At 37.7% G+C, this 24,314-nt stretch overlaps 1 non-coding gene across 1 annotated transcript; it reads left to right on the top strand.

The window, feature by feature from the left end:
- The first annotated feature begins 11,034 nt into the window (after nt 1–11,034).
- On the top strand, nt 11,035–11,164 carry LOC132648844 (small nucleolar RNA SNORA17). Its single transcript, XR_009587245.1, has one exon. It is a non-coding gene; the product is annotated as a small nucleolar RNA SNORA17 (small nucleolar RNA).
- Nucleotides 11,165–24,314: the final 13,150 nt, after the last annotated feature.

Raw genomic sequence — 24,314 nt, 5'->3', positions numbered from 1 at the left:
TATGACACTTTCATTGAATATATTTTCTGTGCTTTTAGTTTTTAATCTTAGATCTTTGCACTTACCTTGAATTTCTGGATATGGCCCCCTTTTTTTATCATTTCCCAGAGATCTTGAGAAATGTGCTATCATTTTTAGTTTATTTTTTAATGTTTAAATGCAATGTTCCCTTTAGGTTGATCCAGGGCATTGGTCAAAATTTCCATTGTGCTTTTTATTGGAACCATTGAGTCATTTATTTTTAATATTTCTATTATATATTCAAATCTCAGTTTTTCTTGCGTAATTTCTCAACCATGTTGCTTACTCTCTGCTCAAGGTCCTGAACTAACTTTCTTTCTACTTTTTCATATTCTATTTTTCACTTTTTACCTAAATCATCTCACTTTAATTCAGTAATAGAGGAGTTGTGACCTTGTAGGAGTCTTGAACTACCTGGTTTGCACATATTTCTTGTGTTTCTATATTGTGATTTGGGTACCTGTTCGGAGGATACCAACAGTCCATTGAAATTTCTAAAGCTTCTTGTTTCTAGCCCTCTCATCTCCCATACCCATTCTCCCCACGTCTAATCCCCACCCTTACTTCCCTGCCCATTCCATCTCCTGTCCAGTTCCCTCTCTTCATCTACTTCTGCTTTTTATTCTATTTCCCCCTTCTGAATAACATTCCAGCACCCTCCCTTGGGCCCCCCTTGTTACTTAGCTTCTTTAAGTCTGTGGATTGTAGTATGATTATCCTGTACTATATATAGGTCTAATATCCACTTTAATATGTACCATATAAGTACATATCTGGTTTACCTCAGTCAGGATGATCTTTTCTAGTTCCATCCATTTGGCCATAAATTTCATGATTTCCTTGTTTTTGTAATTGCTGAGTAATATTCCATTCTATAAATGCACCACAATTTCTGTATCCATTCTTCTGTTGAGAGACATCTAGGTTTTCTAGATTCTGGCTACTATAAATAAGCCACTATGAACATAGTTGAGCAAATGTCCTTGGTGTATGCTTGAGAATCTTTCAGATATATGCCTAGGAGTGATTTAGCTGGATCTTGAGGCAACACTATTCCCAGTTTTCTGACAAAGTCTGAGTTTTATTTCCAAAGACGTTGTACAGTTTGCATTCCCACCAGCAATGGAGGAGAGTTCCCCTTTCTCCACATCCTCCCCAGCATGTGTTGCCAGGTTAGATTTTGATCTTAACCATTCTGACCTGTATAAGAGGGAATCTTAGAATCCTTTTGATTTGCATTTCCTGGATGGCTAAGGACATTGAAGATTTCTTTAAGTAATTCTCAGCCATTTGATATTGTTCTGTTGTGAATTCTTGAATTAGCTCTGTACTCCATTTTTTAATTGGATTATTTGATTTGTTGGTGTTTAATTTATGTTCTTTGTATATTTTAGATATCAGCCCTCTGGGAAGGGGGCATCGCTTTGTCAAGCTGGAGGCCTGGAACAGGGTAGGCTCCTGGGAGGATATGGGTGTGATGCTAACTGAGACTCCTGAAAGGGGTGTGGGGACATGCAGAGTCAAGTGACTGCCTCCTACCCAGGCAGGACTAGTGGAAGGAGAGGAGAAACAACCCACCAACGAAACCTGTGATCCAAAAATTACCCTGCCTAGGAAAAGTGCAGGGATAATGAGGGAACAAAGTTTGAGGGAAAGTCCAAACAATAATTGGCCCAAATTGGTCTAATCTGAGACCCACCACATGGTAGAGAACCAGTGTGTGACATTAATAATTATACTTTGCTATGCTTTCATACGGGAGCCTAACATGACTGTTGTTGGGGAGGCTCCGGCAAGCATCTTTTTTATTTATTTTATTTTATTTTTTAAATTTATTTATGTACATCAATGTGAAGGTGTCAGATACCTTGGAGCTGTAGTTCCAGACAGTTGTGAGCTTCCATGTAGGTGCTGGAAATTAAACCTGGGTCCTTTGGAAGAGCAGCCAGTGCTCTTAACCACTGAGCCATCTCTCCAGCCCCCTCCAGCCAGCATCAAATTGAGACAGATACTAGGACTTGCAGCCAAGCATGGGGCAGAACTCTGGGGGTCCTGTGGAAGTGATAGGGAAATGATAGAAGAACATGGAGGGAACAAGAACCCCACAAGAAGACCAACAGAGACAACTAACCCAGTCCCATGTAGGCTTTCAGAGACTGAGACATCAACTAAGGAGTATGCATGATCTGGACCTAGGCACCTGCACACATGTAGGGACAGGCAGCTTGGTATTCATATCGGGTATCTGACAAGTTATGGAGGCTGTTTCTAACATGGACTCTATTGCCTGTTTTTGGATCTCTTTCCCCTAGCAGCACTACCTTGCCTGGCCTTAGGTGATGAATGTATGTTCAGTCCTGATGTGACATGATGTGCTGGGGAAGGTTAATATGGGAAAAGGCTTGCTCCCTTTTTCCGGGGTGAAAGGGAAAGGGGAAAGGGGAAGGAGATAAAGTGGAGGGGGACTTGGAGGAAAAGAAGGTGGGAATCACGATGTAAAGTAAATAAACTAATATAATTTTTTTAAAGGAAGGATAAAAAGAAAAAGAAAGAAATTATAATGTGCTACTTCGGATATCAGGACTGAGCCTGGAGTGTCTGGGTACTCAGCTATGCTGCAGTCATTTCCAGTAATTTTCCATTATTTGTGCATCACAAAGTGTCCGGCCTTGGTATTTTGAAACCTGTGTTTGAGCCGTTTCTCACCCACTTCACCCTGTGTATCCACTTTTGGTGACCACTGTCTTGGCTAAGGTGTTTTCCCAATATACCGTGAGGAGAGGAGCTACGTAGAACACTGAGCTCTGTTACTGGGCTTCTAATCTTAGTACTCTGCGTTAAACACTGTACAGGATGGTGGAGAATATGGAGCAGAGCTTCAGCTACTGACCTCACAGCGCATACACACACCAAAAAATCCACAAATGCAGAGAGCTTCTTCCTGACCCCTGGATCAAGGTGACAAGGATGAGAAGTTATTCTGTTTCTGTGCTGCTGCCCCAAAGCTTATAGCTGCCAAAGTCTTCTTCATTTGATCTTCAGAGAGCAGCTACCTCCAGCACTCCCTCGGTCCATGATTGCTTTGATAAACTGTTTCCTACTCAGGGTCTATGGCTGTATACCTCCAGGCTGCTTAAGTTGTAATCATTCATTGTTCCCAAGCCTCCACAATAGCTCAGTCTGAAGAAGATATTGCTCTCCAATCTGTCAAAATGCCAATATAGACCTTAGATATCTCCATTACTGACTTGATATGCATGACTATGGTCATAATAAATGCTCCATGAATGTAAGGTTATGAAAACTATGGACTTTTCCAGTGCTAGGACTGATTGCTTATCCCGCTTTAAAACATGGACACTGGCTTACCCATGGAAGTCTTCTGATTTTCATTATTGTGCTTTTCTAAGTTTTTTTTTAAGTGTCCTGTAAATGCTTCTGTCCTTTTTTTATACTCTTCCTTTCTTCAGTAGGTATTCTTCTCCTAATGTTTCTTATTCCTGGTGTCATAGTTACTTCTAAATCTTGCCTTATGTTTTTCTCACGTATATAATTAAATTGGGAGAGGCAACGGACATAGACACAGAGTTTAAAGTTTTGTATTTCTCCTGAACTCATATAATAAAACCATAACATCCAAGAAGATGATAGACTAGAAAACAATAATAATTATTATTTTTTTATTTTTGTTATTATGAAAAGGTTTATTCTGTCTTACAGAATTAGAGGTTTCCTAACGTTAGTAATGTTAGAGAAGTAATGGCTGCAGGAGCTTCAGGTGGCTGACTCCTTTGTGTCCAGAGTCAGGAAGCAGAGAGGAATGAGGGCTTAGACACAGCTTACTTGCTGCTTTTTAACTAATCCATAACCATAGTCTATGGAACTTTGCCACACAAAGGTTAGATGGATTATCCCATTAACCTAACTACAAATCATTTTTCATGGGCATGCTTGCTCAGAGGGTTGTCCTCCTGGATTCTATCAAGAGACTGACCCTCTAGACTAGTTTCCTAATAAAGGAAGCCCTAAGTAGTTGACTTTCTTCTACAGAGTGAGAGCACAGAAGAGAGTTTCCCTGTACAATAAGAGAAAAACACCCAACAGCGCTTCAAGTCTTCCAGTGTCTTCATATTGGAATTCTCAACTTCCTGGACCATGAGAAAGAATTCCATCATTTTAGAAACTGTCTCCTTTGAGCTATGTTGCCCTAATATCCTGATTGTTGTGAATGAGAATTCCTGAAAAGAAGCTAAGTCTCCAAAAGCTGGATGATTAAAGTTCCAAAGGCTGTTCAAAGAGAACTTGGAATGTTCCGTGTCCAGTAACCTAGTTTCAATTTCTCCTAGGCTATCCTAAAAGAAATAGTCCTTGTCCATCTCAGTGTAAGATCTAGCACCTTGATAAACAAATAAGAACCTTTGTAATGTGTTAACAAAATATTATTCTCCACCAATGAAAGGGCCAAGAATGCTATCAATTAACATCTGACACTTATACACACACACAACACACACACACACACACACACTTCCCCCAAATCTTGCTGTAGCCTGATTCTTTCACATTTCTACAATATATGTTTTAAAACATCTTGATTTAGAACTCTTTTTTCCCCTGTTAACATAAAAACACCATTAAGCTTCTTGCACACTGGAACACCCTATTTGTGGAGACCTAAAATTATGTTCCTTGACTACAAGCTTATTTGTATCATTAGCAAGAACAGTTACAGCAAATATTATATATAATAACTAAAATACAATTAGATTCAATACATAAACTAGAATCATACATTGTGGTGTGTGATTTGATAGGTATTCTGTTTTTATATGAGTGCACTAACACAATAAAATTTCAGAAAGCTTTCATTGTAGAATTTTAGTCCTGCCATGACAAAAATCAGGCAACACAACAGAGCAATGGCTGGAGTTGCCTGTAGTCTCTGTGAGCAATTGACATGGGAGCATCTAGTCTATATTCTCTCTCTCTCTCTCTCTTCCATAATTTCTACTATTTTAATTCTAAGAAACATAAAAGATACTGATTTTTTTCTCAAAAAATAGAAATTTTATCATTATTGGGAAAAATTGTACAAAATTGTATGGTACTCAGGAGCTGGGATTAGAACTCATGCCTGAACCTGTGATCCTATTTACTAGACAGAATGGATAACAGATATAGCATCTTCTGTGGACAAAAATGGTTGTTAAGAGAAGGAGTTACTATAAACGGTGAAGAGGAAATCATTGCACTGAGCCCTGTTAATGCCTCTTACTTTTTTCAACCAATTAGTGAAAATCTATTATCTAGGATTCATGCATTGCAAAGGTTCAGACTCAGAACAGCATGGTGCATACATTTAAGAAGCAAGTGACAGTAGATGATCATGGGGCGAGTTTTAAGAGACCAGCTGCTTAAGCTGAAAGTGAATAGTTGCTTCACCGGTAATTAGGAAAACATTTAGCAGGGTTTAGGGACCGCAGTGAAACCATCACTATAATTCTGAAAATGCAAATTTCTTTATATAGTATACACGGGTCAGATGAGTAGGAGTAATCAAGAATTCTCAATCCACATACTTAATGTTACAGCTTTTTCTTTGTTTAATTAACCTTCTTAACAATATGTAACTAGCTCATCTATTTCAGGAATGTCTAAGGTTACTTGGAGAGAGGAACATAACATATTATGATCCCACCCAACTAATTAGTGGGAAGAATCCATAAAAAATTTTGAAGGAATTGCTGTAATGTGTAATGAAGCCATTACTATGTATTCAATGTCAACTTGGCAAAAGATTCTTTACTAATGGTTCTACAAAACAGTATACAAATCTTAACTGAAATGACAATTAAGTATAGTAGGAGATAAAGTTACCTATAAAAATAACTAAAATGCCAAGCATTTAAAGTGGTAAAATTGACTGCCATTGTAGCCAGAATAAATATTTTCAGTAATAAAAAGGATAGAGAGTTAATAAAATAAGAATTCTGTTGTTCAAGGGTAGGGAAGCAAAACAAATTATTAAGGCATTTTGGCAAGATGATTAGTGACATGATACAGTTTTGTAGCAAAACCAATTTGACCTTTTAGAAATTAAAACTGCATTTTCCTAATAGGACAGAAAATATCAGATGAAAAATTAATTATCAGTCCATGTCTAGTGCCAACAACTCTAGTGTGTACATTAAGAGTACACTCCCTAATATAGTGCAAGGACTCTTACCAGACCACAGAGCTTGGAGGCATTAAAGAGCACTTACTGCTTAAAAACATTATGTATTGACAGACATGTGTCAAACTCTAACTCATAGAAATACTCTGTCTTTAAAACTCACTCACTACTATACAGAAAAATACACAAGGTTAATTTGTGATGTGCTGTCTTTGATGTATAATAAGTATTTCATATCTTTCTCAAAAATTGTTTAATACCACCTGGTATGCTAATTTAAATAGGTGGGCATTAAATGAATATATAACAGCTTACTATGCGGTCCTTATTTGTTTTTAAAAACGAAATCATTTTTACCACAAGAACATTTTCATCTTTTTCTAGTTTTTAAACAACTACAAGGTTTGGAAAAATACCACGTGGTTAAGATAATTTGCTGTCACTCTTGCAGAAGACAGGGATTCATTTCCCAGGACCCATGTGGTGGACAGCAACTATCCATGACTCCGGTTCCAGTGGCTCCATTGCCCTCTTTTAACCTCTCTGGGCACTGGAAACATCTGGTGCATCTAGAGACTCATATACATAAAATACATCTAATATAAATATTCAAAATGATATTTTAAAATACTCTAATTTAGACTTAGGGTATAGGTTGGCACTGGTCTAGCATAAGTGCCTGAATAGTTAGATCCCATTTTAAATGCCTGCAGAGCAACAACAACCACCACCACAACACACAGCTAATCATGATAATCTATAACCTAAACATGATTGTAAGCTACAGAAATGACTGAATGCCCCTCCCCTCCTTTGTTCATCCCTTTGTTCATAAGGCTTTGCATATGTCAGACAAGCTCTCCTCCCAACCTCTATGGCCAGCTGGTAAATCTGATTACTTTTTAAAAGTCTATTTAAACCTTCATTGAAGTATCACTTCTTATTTCATTGTAATGATGTATTTTAAAGCTAAAATACTTTAAGATAAGCTGATTGTGTATATTTTTCTCTCAATACAGAATTAATTGTTCCTAAAGTTTATCTTATCAGAATTTGAAAATCATAGCTTTGATAAGTAATAAAATCTAACCAAAGCCAATGTACTTATAAAAAAAAAACAATAACATATTTTCTTAACAGTGTGAAACTGGTATTTCAGAAAATAAGTGTTAAGAACTTTTTCTTTGTTCTATCTGCTGTCTTCACTAACAGCACCTTAGCTTTAAAATTTATCTTGTTTTTGAGTATGTAAGAGAATTTCAGTATCTAAATCCCATAGTTCTTACTAATTTCATCAATGAATTTATTAATACTCAAAAAGTTGAATGGTTTGTTCAAGACAAAATATTTGTTACATGCAACCAGTCCTGATGAGACCTGATAGGCTAGGGTCAAATAGAAGGGGAGGAGGACCTCCCTTATCAGTGGACTAGCGAAGGGGCATAGGAAGAAGGAGGGTGTGATTGGGAAGAGATGATGGAGGGAGCCACAGCAGGATAAAAATTGAATAAATTGTAATAAATGATAGTAATAAAAATATATTAACATAAAAATGTCTGTTACTACTTGGGACTTTGGGCTTATGTTCACTTAAATGCCACAATTCCCTTGGTATGAATTACTTATTTTACTACACAATTTAATTTTAAATTATCCTATTATTCTTAATGAGAATTGACAAATATTAATAATTATTTACTAGCTTTAATATCCTTTTCTAAAGCATTTTAAGATTGATAGCATAGTATATGCTTGGAATCTTGTCTTTCTTTGCTGCTGATAATGATCAGAGTTATTGAATACATTTTATTCAGTTGTCAGGATCACTGAGCATGACTAAATCTGACAACGATCAGTTGGTAATACTGAGATTGACCTTGTCACTACTGATGTAACTTATTAAAATGAAAGATTCACTGTTTTGCTGGAGCTACTTACAAGAAGAACAAGAAGTCCTAGTGAGTGTGTCTGATTAGTGCAAAAATCTTAGTACAGAAGATTGAGGATCAAACCAGGAACCTCAGATATGTATCCCTAAACACAGAAACACAGCCTGATCAGTCTTTGTCTGTATAATTTAACATGTACATACATGTTTTCAGGGCTGACTATTTAGTATGAATAATCAAGGGGTGTGCTGTTTTCTGGGAAAATCTCCTTCTCTTCCTTTCAGCATTGCTCAGTTGCCTACAATGTTTTGCATAGAATTGCGGCTTTCTATACATTCCTCTTTCTACATTCACATGATTATTGTTGTCATCCTTGTTCAGGCATTGTTTAGAAAGGCATGTTGGTAAGATTTCATGGGGGTATATAGTTCTCTTACATTTCTGGGAGGCACAATATCATCACAGAAAACTCTCTGTTCCTCTGACTCTTACAGTTCTTCTACCCCCTCTTCCACAATAATTCCTGAACATTAGTGATAGGAGTTGTTCTGTAGATGTATCCACTGGAACTGGGACCCACATTCTCCATTTTAAGAAGTTGTGGTTTCTCCATGCTTACACATTAGTCCAAGAAAACTCCCTAGGGTGTTGCCAGAATGAAGAAATGGCAGATGCAATCAAACAGAAGAGCTGGGACTGTGTAGAATTGGCTTTCTTATGGAGAAGCCACAGCACTTCAGAAGCTCAGCATGTCTACTTTATGTAGTTGAACAGGAGGCAGGGTTATTACATACAGATAAACAAGTAGGTGAGCTATTACATATAAATAAAAAAGAAGGCACGGTATTATATACAGGTGACCAGGGAGGTGTGTTCAGATCATCTCAACAGGAACAGTCTCTGCAGGTAGCAGCCACCGGGTCTTAAGTGAAAGAGTTATGGTGGGCATTTTCTGCACCGACTATCAACATTTGTATTAGGACCTCAGGAAAAGTTTGGTTTCTACAGAGGTTTTCTGTGATGTTTTCTGTCTGTTTAAAAGAGAAGCTTCTGCAGTGAAGAGTGAGAATGAGAATACTTAGAATGTCATTAAAGATTAAGCTGTTTTAATACAGTGGTAGTTGTAGGTTCTCTTCCAAGATCCGTGACTTTACTACCCTTGAGTAGCTGTCTAGATTTTCCCGTACCAGGCATGATTTCCATCTTGCTGAGAAGACACTAAGTCCAAGTAGAAAGCTGTTATAGCTTAGGTATGTGTGATACTATTGAACACAAAGGGTTATTGTACCATTCTGGTAGTTGTTCCAACCTGGGTAGGACCACTGGTTATTTCCCTCCTTTAGAGGGAGATATTTATATTATATAAAATACCTTAATTTCCTTCAATATAATTTTCTACTATTTCTTCAGTGACCCCACAGACTATTGTCAGGTCTTAATGTATTCCCGTTTATATTTAGAGACTGTTTCAACTTTTCTCCCAATTTTTTTTCTCTCCATCACAAATGGTTATGCCTGCCCCCATTTTATTTATTGCTCATTCTTTTACATAAATCTGGACTTCCAAAATATGTCATAGTCTTTAAGAAATCCCTTTTCCTTTGTGGATGCATTGGTCTCTATAGGCACCCATGAGTCCAGGTTTTTGGGCTTTGTTGATCAGTCATTCCTGCCTCCTCCTGGTCCTGCGCTCTGCCCAAAGTTTGGCTATGAGTCTCTGCATTGGCTTCCATCCCCTACTGTCCTAGACCTCCTGCTCACATGTAGCCCATAGGTAGCTCAGTCTCCATGTAGGTTCTCTTGTAAGAGGATCAGGGCTGTCTCTGATGTGAATTTAATTGCCTGCTCTTTGATCACTTCTCCTTGGCAGGGTGGGGTGTACAGGGAGGGGCCTTGCCAGCACACAAAGCAAGAGGATACAGGGAGTACTGATGAGACTTCATAGACTAGGGTCAGGTAGTAGGGGAGGAGGGGGCCTCATTTCAGTGGACTAGGGAGGGGAATGGGGGGAAGAGAGAGAGGGTGCACCTGGGAGGAGATGAGGAAGGGGGCTACAATCTGGATATAAAGTGAATAAATTGTAAAAAATAAAATATAAAAAGATAGAAATCCCTATTGATTTTAGTGTTCTGCTTTGACTCTATTACTTTATTAGCTTATGTTCCTGTATTCTGTGTATTTTCTTCACAACATTTGTCACATTACTTAAATTACTCATTTTCTACTTTCCAAAAAGAATTTAGCTAGCAAAAGGAAGAACTATTGTGTTTCATTAAATGTCAAATCCTGATGTTATGAAACTGGTACTTAATGTTTTTTGGTTTTTGTTTTTTTTAATATTTGAGTGAATTTAGTACTCTTGGTAGGAGATATTTTGGAAGTAAAAGAACATTTTTGAGGGTAAATAAATATTAATTGTAATAGAAGTAAACAAATGAAATTAGTTTGAGAAGATTGGTTGATTCTTATAAAAATAAGAAATAATAAATGAAGTATTTACTTCTTTATTCTTTACTAAATTAAATAATAACATTAATTAAACTTTTCTGACAATTTGTGTCATGCTATTGAGTAATTTTAAGAATTTTTTAAAAATCATAGATTCTAAGTCTAAGAAATATTATAAATAATTACCAGCCACAGAGGAGAACATATATCTCTCTGTATCTTTCCATATAATATATCACATTATATAATATATAGATATGATATATCATACATATGATATATAGTATATTGAGAGATACGATGATGGAATTTTAAAAGTAGAAAACATCACTGATAAATATAAATCCATATAAACATAAGAGAACAAAAGAATAAAATATCTAAGTTCAGGAGAATCCATAAAAAACAAAGAGTTATCATTTTTCATATATGCACATTTGCAAATACAACTAGAACAAATGTACTTTAGTCATAATTATTAAAACATGGAAGTCAGAGTTGTCTGTTCATAGAGGCATTGTAGGCGTGGTTTCTGTGTCACATGTACATCAGTAGGTGGCAGAGGAGAGAGGCTATGTCTAGGCTAAACGTTCTGAACTATGAACGTCTGAGTTATTAGTAGCCTAACATCCCCTGAGAGAAGCAAGCCTGAGACAACCACCAGCCTGATTCCAGAGAGCCTGAACAAGGCAGCTCCCTTGAGACTGCAACAAGCCCTGGGCCAGGAAAGCCCAGATGCGCTCCCAGGACTGGGAACAAGCCAAAGGAGACTCGAAGAACCCTCCCTGGGGCCCCAGGCCCTGAGCTGGAGTGAGCCTCAGACAGATGGTCCTCCCAGGGGGCCACTTAGCAACCAGTGGAGTTAATCCAAGAGGACTACCAGTCCAGCACTGGGCAGGATTTAGGGGGCCGGACTATGCTGGTGATGACCTCTGCCAGGTACCATAATGCACAAGTGTTCCCCAGATCACACCAGACATGCAGAGACTCCAGGCTCCACTAAGAGGAGCAAATAGGTGGTGGAGAAATGGACGAGAAAGAGAAACAGAAGGGTGTGGGCATAATGCAGAGAGGCAGAACTGGAGCCTTTTGGGCTAGTGAGAAACAGCCTGAAGTGATTGGCTGGTGATGCCACCGGGTACCATGGTTGGGTCGTGGCCTGTGCTACCATCAGGGGCCACATCTGAGTCCATGGACCTATAGCAGCAGGGGTCTGGTACCACCAGAAGCCAGGCAGAGTCCCTGATCTTGGCTGCCTCTTGGGGCCATGTTGATATCTGAGGGGTGTGCAGAACTGACCCTATTGGACACACAGGCATCATGGGAGCACTGACTGTTGGGGCCTGAGAGCAGAAGTGACCCCATCCTTAGCCAGGTGCAGCAATCTAGTGAGCAGACTCCACACGTTGTGGGAGTTGCTGGGGAGCTGGCCCCCATACAAGTGAGGATGGGAGAGCTGGACCTAGCACTCATCACTGGTGGGCTGGCATGAACAAGAGAGAGATACCCTCCCCCCATGTTTCCCCTGATCACCTGCCTCAGGCAGGAGACCTGGCTTCAGGGTTATGAGAGCAGAAGAACTGACCCTATACCTCACCAGCTGCAGCACTTGAGAGAGCAGGCCCCACACCTTTCCTGGGCAGCACAGTAGAGCTGACCATGGTGGCAGGTGTGAGGGTGAGCTGCCCAGAGAGCCTGAGTGTGTGAGAGCTGGCTCCACCCCTTGTCTGCCCCATGTCATGGGCGAGAGTGAGATGTACCACTCCAGGCAGAAGAGCCAGCCACAAAATCATCAGAGCATGAGAGCTGTCCCTGCCTCTCATCTGATACAGCACTCAGAAAACCAGGCCCTGCCCTCACCTGGGCAGCACAGTAGACCTGGCCCTAGATGAGGGGTTACAGGTTGAGCCAACCCTGAGGACATAAGTGTGGGAGAGCTGGCCTTGCAACCTGTTCGCCTTGAATCAGAGTGGTCAAGAGAGAGATATCCTTCCTTCACCATTACCCCTTGCCACCTACAGTCGGCAGAGGACATGGCCCTGGGGTCATAAAAGCAGGGGAGATGACCCTGCCCCTCATCTGCAGCAGTACTTGGGAAAGCAGGTCCTGTACCTTGCTTGGGTAGCACAGTATATCTGACCCTGGGTGTAAGTTACAGGTGAGCTGGCTGGCTCCAAGGGCAAGAGAGTAGACCCTGCCTCTTGTTTGCTGGGCAATGGTATGGCCAAGTGAGAAACACACTCTTCTCTCTCTTCCCTAGAGCTGACCAGCTCAATACCTCTCAGGCCTAGATCAAGGGCTTTCAATTGGCCAAACCCAACATCTACCACATTGATGAACTGCTGGAGTGCATGAAGATGCCAAGCCTACAGATCATAAATTACAGAATCTCCATGTCACAGGGCAACAACAAGATATCCAAGAGAAGTCCCAGTGAGGCTCCAGTATTGACAGAGTAGCAAAAGCCAAAGGCCTCATACCAGACCAATGAGTCATTACAATGAGCATTTGCAAGCAAAGAAATGTGGACAAAAGGGTATATTATGGGGTAAACTGTGACACACTACAGCTTTCACAATGAGATTATTTTTTTCTGTTGTGGCGAGGTTGTAAGGATGAAGGGTGGGTACTAAGGTTAGAGGGGTATGAGTGGAATTGGAACGCATGATGTGAAATTTACAACGACCCAATAAAAAAGAAAAAGAAAAGAAAGGAAGGAAAGAAGCAAGCAAAGAAGGGAGGGAGGAAGGAAGAAAGAAGAAAAGATAGTCCTAGGTTTTTGGATGAACAGCATAAGTGATTTGGAATTAAAGAAGCAAATAGACATGTGATGTCCATGATCCATGCTGCTGCTAGGGAACAGGCGGAAGTCTTGTTTTCTCAGCTGCCACTGGAAACCATGTTGTACTCCACAATCTGTGCTGCTGCCTGAAACCATGTGCAAGTGAATGGTCTGTGCTCTGCCTGGCTGCTATTGGCAAGAAAGCTTCTTTTGCAAGTGTATCAACGACTGCAGACTCATAAATGAGAAGAAGAGACATGGAAGGCTTCTGTGACAACCCTGCCCCTCAAAAAGAAACAGTTCACAGAAGAAGCTATTGAAGAGAAACCTTAAGAACTGAAATAACGAAGTTACAGTATAAATCTTCACTGGTGATATTGGCTGGCAGGGTGGTAAGGGAGGTCTCAGCTTCTTTAAGATGCTGACCAATGGGAGTTTGACCAGCCTCCAGTAGGTATGAGGCCAACATAAATTGAACTTCGTGAGTTTTTTTTTTTGTTGTTTGTTTAGTTTTTGTGTTTTTGGTGGGGAGTGAAGTATGGAAGTGGTAAAAGAGTAGGAAGGTGGACCTGGGAAGAATGGAAAGCAAGTATGATTGGAGTGCATTGTACAAAATTTCCAAATAGTTAATAACAATGTTTTATTGGTAAAAAAACAAAAACAAAAACAGAACAACCAAATAAGCCTAAAATATTAAAAACGTTTGAGGTAATTTACAGATAAAGCAGCTACTAAATGCTTTCCTTACTCTGTAAGTGCGTGCTTAGGTTCCAAATCCATTGGTTCTGCTTGATTTTGTGTACTTTGTAAATTTTGCTCTCTGGGGATAGACGCTTTTTGATAAAATTTACTGTTTCTCCTCTAACAGTTTAGGCAAAGGGGTTCTTAGTTCTGACCAGTCAAAAATACAATTAGCTACTTCTCCACAAAAGTAGAAGCAATCAAGGATACTGGTCATTCTCAAGTAAGAAGCCTGCACTGCAAATATTATGGTATCACTTCCATAATTCTGTCCAGCAAATTGTAATGACTTTTATTAGCTTCTTGTCATGGATTAACTTCATGTAGGTACAAAAATTTATAGTCATTACTTATCAAGCATATACCCTCATCATTAAGTTTTCAAAACTTCAGCTGTCAGGACACCACACTCTCAGGCTTTCATTGAGTTCTCCCACCAATAACACTTATTTTAAAGAATATATTAATCATGCAGTTGAGGTTACTCAACAAATATTCAGAGCAACTACCACTTGCCAAATTCTAAACATTCAGTAATTGGTCAAGGCTACTGGCTGATGAACCAGTCTCCTAAATATTAATTGATTAATATAATAAGTGAATAAAGTGTTATAGAAATAGTAGCCAAGTTTTGACACATGGGTGACAAATGGATAGGTAAGATTAAAATGACATCTAGCCATCTGTTTACACTATCAATGATCTGTGGACTGATCTCAGATTTGGTGATAGACTACTATTTCTTCAGAGATATAGTTGTGTTCTATAAGGTTAAATATTTGCTGTTATAAAGGGATATATACTACAAAATTATAAGTCATTCTATGGCATTTTACAATGTAGTCAAGTAGAATCATACCCTCCCCTTATATAAATTAAAGAACAAATCTGATTCAAAACTTATTTAGCACGTAGTACATTTTTAGAGTCTTAAATTTGTTGCCATTTTCTTATGCTTTGCAGTTTGCAAATATTACTTCTTAATAAAGCACAACAATTATTTCTTTTGAGTCTGAATGAACTGCCTAATAGGCATAAATCAGATAAATGCTTTTTTATCCCAGAGCCCTCTTCAGGGGATACCTATCGATGAAGATCTGAGACAATGGACACACTCCAGTAGCTCATGAATCTTATCTGCTAAATATAGTAGGCAACGAAGTCAAAGATCAATAAAAAGATTAATGGTTTTAATTACCCCTCTGTAACCAGTTGCAGATAAAATTTTACTTGCTGCTTTCACTGAGGGTAAAACGCCACAGTCGTCTGCCCAGGTAAGCTAATTTGACTTTCTTTCTGGTAAAGTGCTCATCGACAATCATGTAATGAGTCTTCTCTGTGTGTGACTGAGTACTGAGCATACTTCTTTTCAAATCTAAAGAAAAAAAAGGCTATAAAACTGATGAATGACACATAAATGTTTCCTTTATGAAAAAAAAAAATCCTAGGAAATAAGACAATTTCCAAGCAAAAGTTTCTCAGCTTGAGCCATATGGAGCAAGTTAAAAAGTACCAAATGGATGCTGTATTTATGGAGTTGCATGAACAATGGTAATAAATACTGACAAGTGCCTTCTGAAGATATATGGAATGACTGAAGAAATTATTTTTCTCTATGGCAAAAGAAAGATAAAAACAAGAAGTTTAGTCTACATGAATAGCTCATGATTATTAATCTTTCAGAAGAAAACTAGTTAATAGCATGCACATATATTTTAATTCATATTAAAGAATAATTGGAACTCGGAACATTTTGTAATGTTTCTTTCAAAATTATGCCCTGGTATGTGACCACATTAATCAGAATTTGTTGCAATTAGCACTTCTATAGAATGAATCAAGACACTACACAATAACCAGAATTTATCAAAGAAAAATTATTGACACATAGGCATAACATTTTATTACTTAAGTTTTAATTTAATTTTGGTGGTGAAAAGGACAATGTTTCTTGCATTTACTTAAAAGTAACCTTAAAGTTATTCATTTTATTACATTTGTCTGACTATAATTTGTGTTATTTGTCCTCTTCTCTATTAGCATGATTAGAAGGTCATCAACATAACACTAAATTGGTTTGTTACTGTCAAATGTTAATATGCTCTGAATACTAATAACTATCAAGGTCTTTGTTAAGGGCATAAGTTCAGAGGGCCACTCAGACCAAGAAAGATGAAATTCCAATGAATTATGTGAACCAAATGCATATATAATCATTTTTATACTGCCTTAGGGGGAAACAAAGACATTCCACACAGCAGCTTAATGATTTTCCAAACTGTTGCTTTATTTGCTTGATGAACTGTCTCTGATGTCTCCGAAACTCTCTTTTGTTGTCTTAAAACAGGAAACAACTATCTTGAGTGTCATTCTCTCTAAAAGCAAATTTTTAATTAGGGCTCAGGTACAAAATATTTACCAAGGCTTAATTCTCATATGAATAACGAAAAATGTCACAACTGATAAGAAGAAAACACACAACTGCAAAGCCAAGCCTTCAAAACTAACTGCAGCTGTGGGAAGATTTGTGACAATCATTTTATTCCATTTTTTTTTTCTATCTTATAGACTGGTTTTCTTCAATCATCAATGTGTGCTTTCCAAGGAAGTGCCTACCCTTGGGTTGTAGACCATGAAGGATCTAAAGAATGGTAATAGTCTCTTGATAGTACTTCCACCAGGTGGGTAAACCGTCTTTACTTGAGAATCTGAGTGGCACATCTTACACAGTCCACAACCTGTAATTCCCAAATGTATTTTCATCAGCATCCCAGTGGATTGGCAATGTTGAAGGGAAACAGAAAGGAAGAACAGCTCAAGATGGATGACAGCCATAATTGCTAAAATTGGTTTTGTCACTACAATGGGTTCTTATCCCTGTATGAGTTCTAGATTTTCTTACTGTCAGCTATCAGGCTCATTTATTAAAGAGAGAGAGGGAGTCAGAGACAGATGAACAGGCAGAGATAGAGAGAATGTAACAGACATGCATGATTATGATGGCTTATAATTCTTATTTTATGCCATCTATAAACTGAAAAATAAGGAGTACTCATGGTCCACAAATCTGAAAGTTCAATAATCAGAAATTCTAATAAGCAAAGGGAAGAAGATCGATGCCCTAGCTTAGAGAAAGAGAATCTTTCACTCTTACCTCTTGTTCTGACTTAACCCTCTGTGGATTAAATGGTGCACATTTCATGCCATTCAAGGCGTATTTTGCATATTCAGTCTATTAATCAAAATGCTAATGTCTTTTGGAAGCTTTTCACAGACATCCATAGAATTGATGTGCTTCTCTTTTCATCTGTTTAAGCATCCCAGTAAACTTGACATGGAAAATTGACCATCTCAAATAAGAAAATTGTAATCTTCCTTCCCATGTGATCTGAGCCTTCGTGTCCTCAGGAATTCCTTTCTCAAACTGTTGTTCTCAGCATGGCAAGCGAATACCAAACTTGCTAACCATATTATACCTACTTGTCAATATCTTATTTTAAAGGTTTAAATAGTCAATAGTATTAGCACTGAAAATTAATATAAATTCATATGTAAGTGAATATATATTTAGTAATATATAGTAGCCTAGATAAATTTTATATTTTTATCCACTTGCCTCTGCCCCTGAGAGTTCTGGGATTATAGCCATGCACCACTGCACCTGGCTCAACCAACAGTCTTAAGAAAATAAAAATTTTAAAAAGAAAAGACAAATACACACATGGTCAGGTTTTAAATAAGAGCACCTTGTGAAACTATGATCACCACTTTTCCCTGGGCTCATTTGCGGTGGTTTAACTTAGGAAATGGCAGGGGGAGCTGAATGCCTGATTATATATTCACTGTCATTTGGCAATTGACTTTTTCATTTTGGTGTCTGACAGTGGGGTTTCTACAAGCATGGCTGACAGAAGTAACTGTCCATCTCATTGTTCAGTTAGGTTGACGACATAAATAGGAGGAGATCATCCCTCTTATACTTTCAAATGACTGGATATGGACAACTTACATTATGAAGTATTTTTCATCCTCCCTAGTCACAGGTTAGTTGCATTCAATAATAACTTCTTGGGGAGATCTAAGTGAATATTTGATCACATGTCTTCAAACCATGCCACCCCCCAAAAAATGGAAGCAAAATTATACACACAGATTTCCTATCTACCAAAAACCAAGAAACCTCCTCAGTCTGACCTAGATGCCACCCATCCATAAGAGAAGGTAAGAGTGTAGGAGCAGGAAAGTGTGTACCCATTCTTTTGATGATGCAGCAAAGAATGCTAAAGAATTCAACATTATATTAATGTTCTGAAGTAGGACAAGAGGATAAATGTAAGGATGGACAAAGAAGATACTTTGAGACTATATATTTTCCTATGTCTGAGTGACATATATGATGTTTCTTGTCTTACACATTTTTCTCAAGATGTATATACATTACTATGAATATAATCATACATATATATAGATATAGATATATATAACATGTATGTTTGCTATCTTTTCCTTATACTACAGAAACATTACCTGTACCTGTGGTAAAATAAACATGGCTACTTCATATACTAAAGCCTTATAAGGCTTTAATGCAATTAAATATCATCCCACTTCAAGTATCAGATGCAAGTTTTGTATTTTTTTTAAATAATTCATATCATATTCAGAGACCCTGTTTTCAAGCCAAATCCAACAGTGAGAAGTGAGAAAAGTTTGCTTTAACCTGGACAGCCTCTAAACCAACAGGAGCACTCATATGCATGTGTTGCTAACATTCCAGGTTACTGTATTTCAATGAAACATTTAAAATATTTTCCCAGAGATACCATCTTTACGAATTAGATGACAGGTGTACAGTCACATTTCATAACAAGAAACATGGTCTTACTAATTATTTCTTGTTTGAAACAAGCATAGCATCTAATTTCCTCTCTAATAAAAAATACTTCTGCTGTGTATAGCAAGATATTTACAATCCTATAGAATCCTATAGAATTAATTATAGAATTACAATCCTATAGAATTTAAGACCTAATTGCTACATGTATATTTACATAATTGTAGATAATTATTCATTTGAATCTGCTCTTGATCTATCTATCACACACATTCTCAAAGGGAGTGGCTATACAAGCAACGGGAGCTGGGAAGGAACTCGGGGGAGGAGAAGGGAGACTATAATCAGGAGAAAATAATCTATGCTCAAGAAAAAAAAATTTAAAAATTAACAAAGAAATAATCTTTCGAATACTTTGCTTTTCTTCAAACTATTTAAATGCAACAGAGATCAAAACAAAACATGTGTACATGTTTGCGTTCTATATTATAATCATAGTTTCATGGTGGGTTTTTGTTTTAGTAGATGAATAATTGCATGCTCTCTGTTTGCCTTCTATTTGCAACCTATAAGCCCTATTCTGGCAAAGTAAGTTATTTTGTGCCTTCACCTCTGTACAAGAAAATATATATTTTAAAAACAATTTGAATTAGTCTTTGTAAAAGTACAGTTTATCATTGAGGCAGTAGTATGGCTCAACAAGTAAAGGCATTTGCAGCCAAGCCTAATAATGCAAGTTCAATGCCAAGCACTCATACAACAGAACAGATCCGCCTGCAGTGAACGGATCTGTCAACATGCCTGGCCACATGCACATGCACACACACACACACACACACACACACACACACACACACAAATGGCATAGCAGGTTCATATGAACTGAAATACTACTGTGCACATGTGCCATTCACAAGCTACTAATACCAATATTAAAATAAAATGTCAACAAAATGTCGGAGACATAAACCCTGCGGGCTGCTTTGGAAGTAAATAGAGCACAATCCTATGCAGTAGGTAAGAATTTGGATACCACAGTAAAATTATCATTCTAACACATGATACAGTGACTTAAAGGTAGCACACAGAATGAACATTATGGTAGCACCTTGTTAATATGTAAACCAAAAGTATTTAAATATAGTTATTTTTGTTAGAATATATTAAATATTTGTTCTTATTTATTCTGTTTTAATGCCTGCAGATGCAAACATCTGTGCAATGTGTACATACGTTATGTTATAGAAATGTTGCTCATTATTGCAAGCATGATCTAAAATGAGGGTTCTTTGTCAATATGTGAGTTGACTCCAAACAGGAAGTTTGCTTGCTTCCTTTTCATTATTTCATATCACCTGGAGAAAATGTGAATTAATAGACTAGTCTGTCAAATAAAGCATTTTGTTCACAGACCCAGTCACAGAGATTTGCATCTGCTTGAGACACATTTGAAGAGTAATCTCAAGGGTCAGTGACGAAGGTCAAACAGGGAAAAAGATAGTGGGTGACCCCTGCACACTGCCACTTGCATGATATTAAACACTGTGAGTGACAAAGAACTAAGCTCTTTAATATTTATTGAAAATGTAGTAGATATTCCCTAACATTTCAGATTTCTTGATGGCGATGAAGCTGCAGCTGAGAGTTTAAAGGGAGGTATCACAGAGGAAAAATGTAAAAGAAACTATTAGATATTTCAGACAATTGTAAGGCACAGGAAAGTCAGCAGATTTCTGGACATACATTCGGATTGATAATGGGAGTGTTGTAATCAATAATTATTAGAATACTAAGTACTTCGGGGAGCAGGACTTGGTGTGAGCCAATGTGCATTAAGTGTGTTTCTCCTTTGAAGCACTGGTAGAGAACAGCAAGGAGCATGTGTTATGACAGATCCACATTAAAAATCAGGTCAGAAAATGCTGAAGCACGTAGGGCAAGAATTTAACCTCACTGCTTATCCAAAGCTAAGGATGGAGGCAACACCCTCTACTTTGTTGAGAAGAGACGTCATGAGTGTTTATTTTAAGGTGGCACCAGGGTCAATAGCTGTCAAAACAGTGCATGCAGCATGAGAGCTAAATATCTAGACTATGAATACAGCAATTTGTACTAAGAATTTTAAAATTTCTACAAAATTAGGCAAAATCGTCCAGTTTTTGTTTTGTCTTGCTTTGTTTGTTAGATAACATATTTAAATCTACGTCTGTACTCTTCCTGAGGCATTTTCTGTATCTTCCGAAAGTATAGACAAATACATAACTTTATCCATAAGCAAATTTTTAGAACAATGGAATGATATACAAGTAATCATTATCTCAAATAATATCTATACAATATACACAGATTTTCATCACAGACAGGTGAAATAGACTTCTGATTTTGCTGCCAGCAAAATCACAACACAGATTTTGGCCGACCACTCCTGAACTTCAGAAGCCTCTTTTCCAAATTCAATACCCTGGGCGATTTCAAGCTGAAAATTTGAATATATGTAAATTTATTTATAATTTGAATATGGAAGTGTTCACAGAAGAAAGCAGTAGAAATGGAAGGAGAAGATTTTCTTTAAGTTAGGCCCTGGGTGTGCAAAGCCTCAGAGAATGGATACGGGAGATTTATTGAGCAGGGGAATGTGCTCAGAAAGTGGGAAAAATAAAAGCAGGAAAGGACAGAGAAATAAAAGCCTGGCAAAGACAAAATATTTTCTAGGTAGATCTTGCTTCTGCCTTATCCTCTAAGTGTCTTGGTGAGTAAATTGTATGACATATTCCTTCACAAACTGATTCATTCATGTCATAATCTGTATCAATCAGCCATGGATTTCTCAGAGCCTCCTTCCATAAGCAAACTACTTCAGAAATGAGTGCAGAAGGGAGATTAGTAACCCCACTTGGGGAGATAATGGTGAGACATCAAAATTATTCACTATGAGGCACTAACTTTGGGAAACCATAATGTTTTGTGTTGTTGAAAGAAAAACAATAACCAGGGAAAAATTCCATGTTTTGTTATAGAGGAAAGAATGCATCCTGTTGAATTGATTTTAATGGGAAGATAAAAAACCATTCTATTCCTTGCAAAAAAAACATTCTGATCACTAACCTTTAATAATATCCAATTGTAAGAAGGATGTAATGATGTCATTTAATGAGTAGCAAGTGCTATTTACATGAATTTCTAAAATACCTTGGTAGTGGCTTTAATATCCTAGGAGCTCAGTAAGTTGCTGATTTTCACACTTAATACTTTCATTAAAGCTGTTATAGCTTATTTTGGTAGATTGTTTTGGTCGATTGGTAGATTTGTTTACTAACTTCTTCTGTAAACATCATATGACTTGAATATTACAAAAAATAGTTATTGAAACTAGATGTGGTGATAACACACCTGTAATCTTATACCTGGGAGGCAGAGGCATGGAGATTAGGAATTCAACCCTCAACTTCATAGTGAGTTTGATACTGGCTATGAGTACATGAAACTCTATCTGAGGAATCAAACACACACACAGACACAGAGAGAGAGAAAGAGAAAGAGAGATAGAGAAGCAACAGAACCAGAAAATTTGAACACAGGGGTCTTTCCAGAGACTCATACTCTAACCAAGTACCATGCATGGAGATAACCTAGAACTCCTGCACAGTTGTAGCCCATGTCCAAGTGGGTTACATGGTAATGGGAAGAGGGACTGCCCCGGACGTAATCTGATTGGCCTGCTCTTTGATCACCTCCCCCTGAGTGGGGGAGCAGCCTTACCAGGCCACAGAAGATGACAATGCAGCCACTCCTGATGTGATCTGATAGACTAAGATCAGAAGAAAGGAAAGGAGGACCTCCCTTATCAGTGGACTTAGAAGGGGCATGCATGAAGAAGGAGGAGAAAGAGTGGGACTGGGAGAGGAAGAGGAAGGGGCTTATGGGAGGATACAAAGTGAATAAAATGTAATTAATAAAATTAAATTAAATTAAAAAAAGAAACAAAAAACATAAATAAAAAAAGGGAGATAGAGACATAGATGCACAAACAACAACATGATATTGTTTGTTTCTTTGTTTCATCTTTTGTAAGTCACCAAAACTGAATTTAAAAAAAAGTAAAAAAAAAAAAAAGGACTACAGGTAATGAACTGTATTAACTGAGTATGTCAAAGAAACTAGTTAACCCCAACTACAGCTGCTTGTGGCAAGCTTCCTGATCACCTCCTCCTGGGGGTGTGCAGCCTTACCAGGCCACAGAGGAAAACAATGCAACCAGTCTTGATGAGACCTGATAGGCTAGGGTCAGGTAGAAGGGGAGAAGGACCTCCCTATCAGTGGACTAGGGGAGGGGCATAGGAGAAGATGAGGGAGGAGAGTGGGGTTGGGAGGAATCAATGGAGGTAAGCACTGCCTGGATACAGATTGAAAAATTGTAATAACTAATAATAATAATTTTTAAAATGACTGGAAAAAACATATTTAGTATCCTACAATTTCTGTGTGCCCTGGTCCTGATCAACTGGATTTTCTTCTTCAGGGTTTCTTAGAAAATTGAAAACATGAACTTGGCCCAAGACTATGACAAAGCTGCTATTTAGGTGTTGGGAAGAGAAATTGTCTCAAGGTTCATCACTGGCCAAACCACTTCAAACTGACTCTGTATTTCTTGTTTGGGGAGGGAGATAATTTTGGTTTTGATACATTCATACCCCCAACATCACCAAAAACAACGATGAGAGACAGGAAAAAGAGAGGGAGGAATTGTAGAAGGAAGAAAGTACTTGTAAGTCTTTGTAACCAAGTTATTGAAGTGATAGTTTCACTTTTACTCTATCTTATTCCTGAAATAGAATTTTCTCTGTTCAGCAAATACTACGTAGGAGATATTTAAGATGGTGGGTTTTCCCGAAGGAGACAATTATTGTGGAGCATGTCAAAAGCTGCCTGCAATAATAAAGACTATCAACAAAAACATCAACATCAAAAAGGGGTTTGCTTCTTTTTCCCATTTACTGTGTCTAAAATTATGTTAACATGATATAATGAACACCTTACTACAGAGAAATCACTACTATTCTTTCTTTCTTTCTTTCTTTCTTTCTTTCTTTCTTTCTTTCTTTCTTTCTTTTACAAAATGGAGAATATCGTTTTACATGGAACTTCACTACATCTCTAGCATGCAGGAAACCTGTGTGCAGATTGTATTTTACAAATTGCAAGTAACCATGCTATGATGTCTGAAAACCACTTGACCTCTTTGTGTTCTGCAGAATCCTGCTTGACAAAGTCAGCCTTTGTATTAGAATACTTACATGATACGAAATGTTACTCAGAAGTAAATTCTTCTTCATCTTCTTCATTAGACTTATTGAATATCTAAAGCAAACTTTGCCAGACATGCATAGCAAGTAGCAAAATTCTGTTAAATATTAGTTATCCTTA

The sequence above is a fragment of the Meriones unguiculatus genome, chromosome 17, assembly GCF_030254825.1.
Source record: "Meriones unguiculatus strain TT.TT164.6M chromosome 17, Bangor_MerUng_6.1, whole genome shotgun sequence".
Taxonomy (NCBI): Eukaryota; Metazoa; Chordata; class Mammalia; order Rodentia; family Muridae; genus Meriones; species Meriones unguiculatus.
This window is presented reverse-complemented; position numbering and strand designations above follow the sequence as displayed.